The sequence below is a fragment of the Cibotium barometz genome, chromosome 17 (assembly GCF_041138505.1).
Source record: "Cibotium barometz isolate CiBa-2024 chromosome 17, ASM4113850v1, whole genome shotgun sequence".
Lineage (NCBI taxonomy): Eukaryota > Viridiplantae > Streptophyta > Polypodiopsida > Cyatheales > Cibotiaceae > Cibotium > Cibotium barometz.
The window spans coordinates 5,583,884-5,593,147 of NC_141062.1; positions in this window are offsets into that span (position 1 = coordinate 5,583,884).

Below are 9,264 nucleotides of genomic sequence, written 5' to 3' on the forward strand. Positions count from 1 at the left end.
AAAAGCGGCACATGACCTAAAAATTATATGATGTCCTTTTATTGAGAAATCTTACTTCTTAAATTCCTTTTTGGATGCCCATCTGTTTGTCCCCTCTTTTCCTTCATATGGCACACTTTTGATTAGGAAGTAACAATATAAAAAATGAAAAGGCCTTCCCTCTTTTTTGTATACCATTCTCCTTCATAAGGAACCCCCCCTCCCTTTTCTTCTTCTTCTTCTTCTTCTCTCTCTCTTTTCCTTCATATGGCACACTTTTGATTAGGAAGTAACAATATAAAAAATGAAAAAGGCCTTCCCTCTTTTTTGTATACCATTCTCCTTCATAAGGAACCCCCCCTCCCTTTTCTTCTTCTTCTTCTTCTTCTTCTCTCTCTCTCTCTCTCTCTCTCTCTCTCTCTCTCTCTCCAATTTTAGAGTCGTTCCTCCTCTTTATTCAATGTATTATAACAATACCTGTTCCTCCTCTTTATTCAATGTATTATAACAATACCTGAAGGGAACAAATCATTATAAGCTAATTATGAGAACTTGCATGGCTACAAAGGGGGGGTTGAAATTTTCTTTATTCATTTTAACAAGAAAGACATGTGTCAAAAAAACAATAAGGCCTATACATTAAAGTCAAGTACCTATCACTTTCTAAAGTTTGCGTGTGATAATAGCAATTCATGATGTTGCAACATGCATTTTTTTTCTTGTACCAAACTTTGAAAAATACATTTCTATTGTAAGGTGGCGTTATGATGGAGGTGGTTGTTTAAGATTGAGAATCAGTAATGAGAAATTAACAGCTCAGAAACTTGCATATTTCTTTCTAGATACAATGTTCTTGATATCTTCGTGAGGACCACATAGTGCGCTTGGTGGGAATCTTCAATGGGAGCAAAACTTGGCCACTTTATAGACAAACAAGCAACTAGCCCTTTTTCTCCTACCTGTGTTTTTAAAAAAAAAGATTAATTACAACCAAAATTCCCCCCCAAAAAAATCACAAGTACAACCAAAATCTACATTCCTCCTTGTAAAAATGTGCTAAGTGGATCCTATTTTTATAATTAATTGAGTTTAATTTAAAATGCTATTGAATATATATTTAACCAAGTTTAAAAAGTCACAAGTGCATTGGGGATGGTTTTGTTTTTAAATTAAAAAAAAAACTTTGCAATGTTAATACCAGCATTAGGCGACTGCGTCGACCGGGAGGACCGGTCAAAAGGTCGGGGCAAAGGATGCAGTGGAGCGTGGCGTGACGGGCGGGGAGGGGGGTCCGTTCACCTGGCGCCAGAAGTTTGACAGCGAACGCGGGGAAATTAGGACAGGCGCGTTGTCGCTAAAGGCCCACCACTCCAGTGATGTGGTCTGACGTCAGCCCTCGTCTTTCCAAGACATGTGACACGTTTTTTCTTGCGCTTTGCCACGCTGGCCGGCCCTACGCTACTGTTCACTATTTTGGTGGCTCGAGCCTCGTAGTCGTAGTCTGTAGATCGTACACCCTGATGGGGACCACCTCCCCTACCAAAACCTCCTAGCTTTTGAAGGCAGCATATTGGAGTGTGGGCACTGTCCTTAAATCAAATACTTTTGATTGACCAGTTTTATAATTTAAAACTGGCAATTTTTAGTCGGCTGCCCATGCAAAATACATTATAGCTCGGTTTTTCCATTTCAACCAAGGTTGGGGAAATTATTTTCAGTCAGCCTTATATCAATCCTTTTCATCATAAATTGAATTGAAGAGGAAATTGTAATTTTGAAACCAGCTTTTTCTTTATACTTAAATCTAAATATAACTAAATCTTGATTTTTTTAAAAAGAATTTGAGAAGTTTTTTAAAAAAAAGAAATTGAACAAGTTCTAGGTTAAGCTGAACCTATCTTTTCCCGAACCCTGATTTGAAGAGAAAGAGCCGGTAGGTCAGTGCTCGAGAAAAAAAAACCATAATTAATGCTAGAAAGTTACCACGATTCAATTTTAAAAAATAGATCAAACAACAAAGTTTTAACTAAATTGTCTTTCAAAATAAAGGAGAGAATGCCAATCTTCAACCATTTTTGGGGCCCTTATCTAAAGGGCTTTGAGCCCTAGGAAGGATTCTACAAATCTTCAAAATGGATGGAGGGCTCCTCTGAGCCTTTGTGTGTTCGGTGTAATAGTATATAGGCCCTAGGTTCGAGATAGATAGGTTTGCCCCAAGTGTGATATTACTATGTCTTGAAATTTTTGAGAAAGGTTTTAAATTAAACAAGTTCTAGGTTAAGCTGAACCTATCTTTTCCCAAACTGTGATTTGAAGAGAAAGGGCCAGTAGGCTAGTGCTCAAGGAAAAATAGACATAATCAATGCTTAAAAGTTACCACGATTTTTTAACTAAAATATTTGGATTTTGTCTTTGGAAATAAAGGAGAGAATGCCCAATTTCAATGATTTTTGGAGCCCTTATCTAAAGGGCCTTGAGCCTTAGGAGGATTCTACAAATCTTCAAAATGGATGGAGGGTTGCTTTGAGTCTTTGTGTGTTTGGTGTAATAGTATATAGGCCCTAGGTTCGAGAAAAGATAGGTTTGCCCCAAGTGTGATTCTAGAAAAAATCCTTCTTAGAAAGGTGCAAGAAGCAAAAGCGCCTCTTCAAAATTTTAATATTTAGTTATAATTTGAAATTTGGATGAAAGGAAAATGCTTTTATTACCATTTTCTCTTCAACACATGGTGAAAAGGATTGAGATACGGTTAAATAATAAAAAAACTCTTTCGAATATTGGGTGTAGAGGGATGACACTCGAACTAAAGTTTCCATATATAGTAGGAGAACCTTCATCTCAAAAAAGTAAGTTTTTGTAAATTTTTAAAATTTCGTAGGTTTTGTTTTAGTACACTTGAGGGTTTTAATCATGTAACCATAATCAATTGCTAGTAAATGAACATTTTGGTTCCAGTTGCATTTTGTAGCCATTTTGTGCCCATCCCACAAAATTAAGTAATGAGGAAACCCAAGTACTATGTAAATGTGGGAAATTTTCAGAGGAAAAAGGAGAATGTTAAGTTGGCATAAATTTAACCTAGCATGATGCATTAAGCATGGTGCCTGCCTTTTTGAGTGTGAACAAATGCAATCATCAGTTTCTAGGAATGCTTCCCTAGGTTTGTAAAAGTATTTTCCTAGTATACCTCCATCCAAAGGCTAGAGTACATAAAAGGTTCAATATATGTGGTTCAAAATGTAAGACAATTTCTGTAAAAGTTCTTTATGATAAAATCAAATGATTTATGAACAATCTATACTTTTTGTGATGATTCCTTTCTAAATGATTCTTTTTGAATAATTACTTCTTGAGTTTCCTCCATGTTTGATTACTTTGTCCAAGTAAGTTACTTTATAATGTCGACAAAGGATACTGTGTTGCTCATCCTTTGAGATCCTCTCTAGCTTCTCTTTTGTGCTGAAATTTGTGTGAGGAAGTGAAAGATGTGGGCATAATAAGGGATCTTTTGACTTGAATTTTATGCTTAGAGAGGTTTAGGGTGTGTAGAAATGGATTGACATCAACATTTTGACATAATAAAAATGCAAGAATGTGATTAGGGAAAATGACAAAGCGATGCCATAATGACAAGATAAGAGATTACGTAAAAAGCTTATGTAGCATTCAATTAGATAGGGGCCTTTATATAGGCCTGAGTACATCTCCAATGACTCATAAACTTGATTAAGCCATCCCCTAATTCTGCCTAGATTTAAGGACCACATCTCCCTTGAAGACCCTCTTGGGGCCTTTTCTCACCTAATTCTAGGTGCCTTCCTTTATATAGGCCTGAGTACATCTCCAATGACTCATAAACTTGATTAAGCCATCCCCTAATCCTGCCTAGATTTAAGGACCACATCTCCCTTGAAGTGAGCACCCTCTTGGGGCCTTTTCTCACCTAATTCTAGGTGCCTTCCTTTGGGCACCCTTTGGGTTGGACATTCCACATTCTCCTTCACATTTGCACCTCTTTTGGGCCTTTGAACCTTAGTCATATGACTAGTACATTTGTTGCTTCATTCGAGGGATAAATAACACTCCCCTTGCTCCTAACATTCACCCAACATCGCTTGCTATTTTCAACACTCCTCCTCACGTCATGAACTTCTACCACCATTCATGTATTAGATCTACAGTTAGATGCTAGAGTGGACTATCATAGGTGCCTCTTGGGCTACACAATGTTGGCTTAGGGCGGACTATGTTTGCTTGCGTGGATTATCATTTTTGGAATACTATTAATCTAATTTTTCAAAATACATTTTCTTGATTTTCTTGCATTTCTCAACGTTCCACAGTTTCAAAATGCATTTTTTAATTTTCTTGCATTTCTCGATGTTCTTGAAAATCTTCTTGATTTTCTTGAATTTCGTATAAATTTTGCATGAATTAGAGTCTCTTTTCATCAAATCTTCACACAAACCCTAGTTTCCTACTATCATTTGCAAGATCCTTTGAGTTCTTTACATTTTTGGGGAGATTCTTAGTTGTGCAGTTTTTGGTGAAAGATTCATCAAGAAAGGTGTTGATTATCACATATATTAGAGACAGATTGCAAATATTGCAGATATTAGTGCAGTTTTCAATAACAATGAGCATATTGAAGATCTATTTCAGAGTTATTGCAGTTTTCTTGCAGAATTAAAGATTTAAGTGTAGAAAGCAAGATTGGTGCAAAGATTCATAGTTAGTATATAGAGTATGCCTATTGGAAATTGAACCCAGTCCACTAGGCAAACAATTGGCAACTTGGATTTCGGTATTAAAGAGCCTTGAGTTTCAAGCTCTGTAGAACATCATCATGCACAAGATGAGTGAGCAGTATACTTAGCACTAGTACAAGAAAAAGATGTAGTAAAGGAATCACTATGTTCATAGGCAACTTGATGTCTCTCCTTATGTGCAAAATTATCACTACTCTCATGCACTATCTTTGACTGCTTAAGTACAAGAACTCTATCCACACAAACGCTGCTAGGAATATTATGCATACTAGGAGTAGTGGTCATATCAATGATATCTCCACAAATAGAAATCCTAGAAGAATAGCCTGATGCATCTAGCACTAGAAACTCAGGTCTATGCTCATAGGTGTTTCTGTCACCCATATGCAGAGTATCATTAACGTCAAGTGTGTTAGTGGATACATCACTAAACATATACACATTATCCTCTAGAATGTCACCAAGATCAATTAGAGTTTCCACATGATTCGAAGGAAAGATGATAGGCATAGAAGTGTCGATGCTTGGTATGGTCATTGCCATCTCTACCCTCAAGATCATGCCCACATGATCTGACTCACACTCATCACTATCACATATCTCATCATCATGTGCATATGTGCTAGTGGCATCATGTGCATGTATATCACTATGATCATGTGCCTGTGTGTGTGATACATCATGTCATCATGTGTGTACAATACATCAATGTTATCATGTGTGTGTGTATAATACAACATCATCCCCATCATAATACAATGAATGAGTTGGTCTCAGTAAATGAGAATCAATGAGATGATGGCTAGTCGATCTTGGGGGTGAGTCGTAGAAGCCATCGAGGCCCATGCGAACACCACTGCGATAGCGGCCAAAGTGTAAACATGATCGATATGCGTCCTCCAAGGATCTTGCCATAACTTACAAATGTATCCCATGAATGATCACCATGATCACCATCACCCATATAATCACCTATGGCCACATCACGAACATCATCATCATCCTCAGAAGTATCCGTGTCGATGTAGTCCACGTTCTCATCATCATCCTTAGAAGTATCCATGTCGGTGTAGTCCACGTCCTCATCAAAAACATAATCACGATGAAGCTATAATGTGGGAAACTCAATCAAGTCACCAAAAGAAGGATTGTTAATCACACATTTGTTAACACATTCCTATGACAACTATGTCCGCACACTTATGTAACGGGCGCCTGTGCTATATTGTAAATCCCATCATTTGATGAGGGAAATGCCCTAAAGATGCTCCCAAGTATTGAGCTTCAAAAGACAGACAAGAGGATCTTGGTCAGTTGGCCAAACCATAGACAAAAGCCTTGTAACTATGTTTTGGGCGCCTTGGGTCACTTACTTCCGGGGCGACCTAGTGGGAAAAGTCTTGGAACTATGAAAGCCAATTTCTCTTGTTTGTAACTCACTCTCCCATTTGTGCAATAGAAGTGGAGTGTTCTCTCTTTCCCTCTCTTTTGTAACTCTAATCTAGCATGTGTGGTGTGCTTAGGGTTAGGGAGTGATTAGTACTAATCACTTGTTCCCTCTTACTCTCTCTCTCTCTCTCTCTTTTGCAACTCTAATCTAGCATGTGTGGTGTGCTTAGGGTTAGGGAGTGATTAGTACTAATCACTTGTTCCCTCTCTCTCTCTCTCTCTCTCTCTCTCTCTCTCTCTCTCTCTCTCTCTCTCTCTCTCTCTCTCGTGATTAGGCTAACCAACACGATACTCTTCCATGGAGATCCCACATGATCTTTGCAAGAGATCTTGCATCACCTGTTGGATTAATTGCCTCCGTGTGACAATGAGTGTGGGAGGACGGCGGTGATGACGAGTGGCTATGGTGGAGCTCTTGAGCCATGCTCGAGCTCGACAGATAGGTAACTTTCCACGACATGTTAGGGTAGGGTTTCCTTAACATCTTTGGTGCTGCTCCCAGGGAACGCCAATCCGCTACTTGTCTATGCCATCTTTGATTTGAATCCAACGGAGCCTCCATAGCCCTGTGCCAGGTAGGCTCTTTAGCATGCGGTTTTTTGAAATTTTTTTAATATTTTGATGTTTTGTTTGGTTGTTTTTGATATTTTGTTGAGATTCATGTATAAATTTATGTTTAGAGTAGGATTATCACTTGTTTGAGTGAAAAAACTTGAGATTTGGGTGATTAGAGACCCTAATCAAGATGGTTCTTACTTAAACCTAAACCATTTTTCTTAATTTTTAGCTTAATACTTTTTCTTTTGCTTTATCTCTTTGCATGGATAGGTTAGCATCACTTGATAGAACACAAATTAAAAAAAACCATAAACTATCTCTTAATTTTTACTAATTATCACTAACTTACTGGTTAGTGTGATTAGTATACTTAAACAGAGCAAAACACTAAAAAATTGAGTCTAATTGCTTGCTATTAGACTAATTGGAGTGGCATTAGTATTCTAAATACTTGCCTTGACTCAGATCTATGTTTAGTTCACTCCAATTAGACCTTAATTAGCAAGAATTAGCACTATTGCCATATATATAGGCAGTGATGTGTGTGAACACACTTAGGACCGCCGGGGCACTTTTTCCCTCTTTAGGAGGTTTTTTCCCCCGGCTTGTATATACGCCCATCATTGGCTAACTAATCTTTGTACATTGACACAATCTAATACACTTTGTGTTGTGTGCATTCTTGCTTCTTCTTCTCCAAGCTTTGTGTGCTTTCCTGCAATCCTAATTCCAACAATTGGTATCAGAGTAGGCATCGGCTCCCAGGGCTACACCGCCAGCACCCTTCGACTCACGTTCTCCGATTGAGGTGTGCTTTCACGAGCGCTTCCAGGTCCCTATATTCTGCAAATAAGTCCGTAGGGCTTAGCGTTCTCAAAAATCGCATCTGAGGTCGTTTCGGGCTCCGTTTTTTCATTTCAAGTTCTGCACAGGTGTTTTCGTCATTTTCTGTAGAAATCTCGACAGTGCAGTTTTCTGCAAAATAGGCATACGTGTTCTATTGTGGATCGTGCTACATAGCACAAGTTGTCTTCTGTTCAGTCTTTGCTTCATTACAGGTAGCTTTTGCATCAGTTTCAGTCAGTGGCCATGGCTGATAATAGCAATGATGTATTTCGCATGTTGTCTGCTAATGACAAACTGGATGGAGACAGCAACTACCCACTTTGGGCATACATGATGCAGCATGTTTTGGTTGCAAAAGGAGTGTGGAACATTGTGCAGGGTACGGATGTACGTCCAGGTTCTGTGGATGTAGGATCTGTTGAGGATGTTGCAGGTTCTAGCAGCTCTACTGTTGCTGCTGTTTTACCCACTACTGAACAAGCTCGTTTTGGGATGGTAAAGATGCGCACGCTCATGCCTTGATTGCACTTTCTGTCAAACATAACAGCACCCCACATATTCGTTCAGCTAAAACAGCAAAACAGGCTTGGGATATTCTAGCTGGTTTGTATGCAGGTCGTAACGAGGCAAAAATCGCTTACCTCCGTAAAGAGCTAGAATTGAAGATTATGCAAGAAGATGATGACATGAATGTTTTTCTTACTGAGATTAAAGATATCAAAGAACAGTTGATTTCTACAGGTGAGATTATTCTTGATCATTCTCTTGTGCAGACTGTTCTTGATGCTTTCCCTGAGACATATCAGACTTTTGCTTCCACGTGGAGACTTCTTAATGAGGACAGACCTGATGCTGTCAAGTATGATACTTTAGTCAACAAACTCTTGCAAGAAGCGCAGTCTAGGCAAAACATGGCCAGGCAGCGTGCAGTTGATCAAGCATTTATTGCTGCCCAGCAGCAGAGAAGAAGTGGTAAGGCAGCCCCTTCCATTGTTTCTTCTCCTATTAGTAGGTCTGCAACTTCTTCTCCTTCCACAGGTAGCAACAATAAGTCTGAGAAGGCTCTTGATAAAGGCAAGAAAAAGACCAGGTGTAACTATTGTAAGGCAAATGATCATGTCATTAAGAATTGCCCTAAGCTAAAGGCTAAAGAGGCAAAGAAGAAAGAGTCAAATGCAGCCACAATAGCGGATGCTTCTATAAATGCAGATTCTGCAAATGTTGTGCAGGATACAGAATGGGCGTTTAGCGTATATTGCCAGTATGACCCATCTGTACACGATGCATGTTTGGCAGTTTCTGTTGACTCTCATGTATGGTATTTTGACAGTGGTGCTACAAAGCACATTACCTCGCATCGTGATATGTTCACTTCTCTTGAGACTATCCCTAATGGGAATACTGTCACATGTGCCAATAATGCTTCTTACCCAGTGAAGGGCATTGGTAAAATTATGTTTACTACTGTAAATGGCAGCGCTTTCACACTTTCAGATGCTTTGTATGTGCCAGGGATAAAGAAGAATCTATTGTCTATCTCTGCGCTTGCTAGACTTGGACTTGTAGTCAAATTTGTGGATGACAGATGTACTGTTCATGATTTGACTTCTGGTGATACGATTATTGTATCTGGCACCTTGTTTCGTGGGCTGTATAGGCTCAA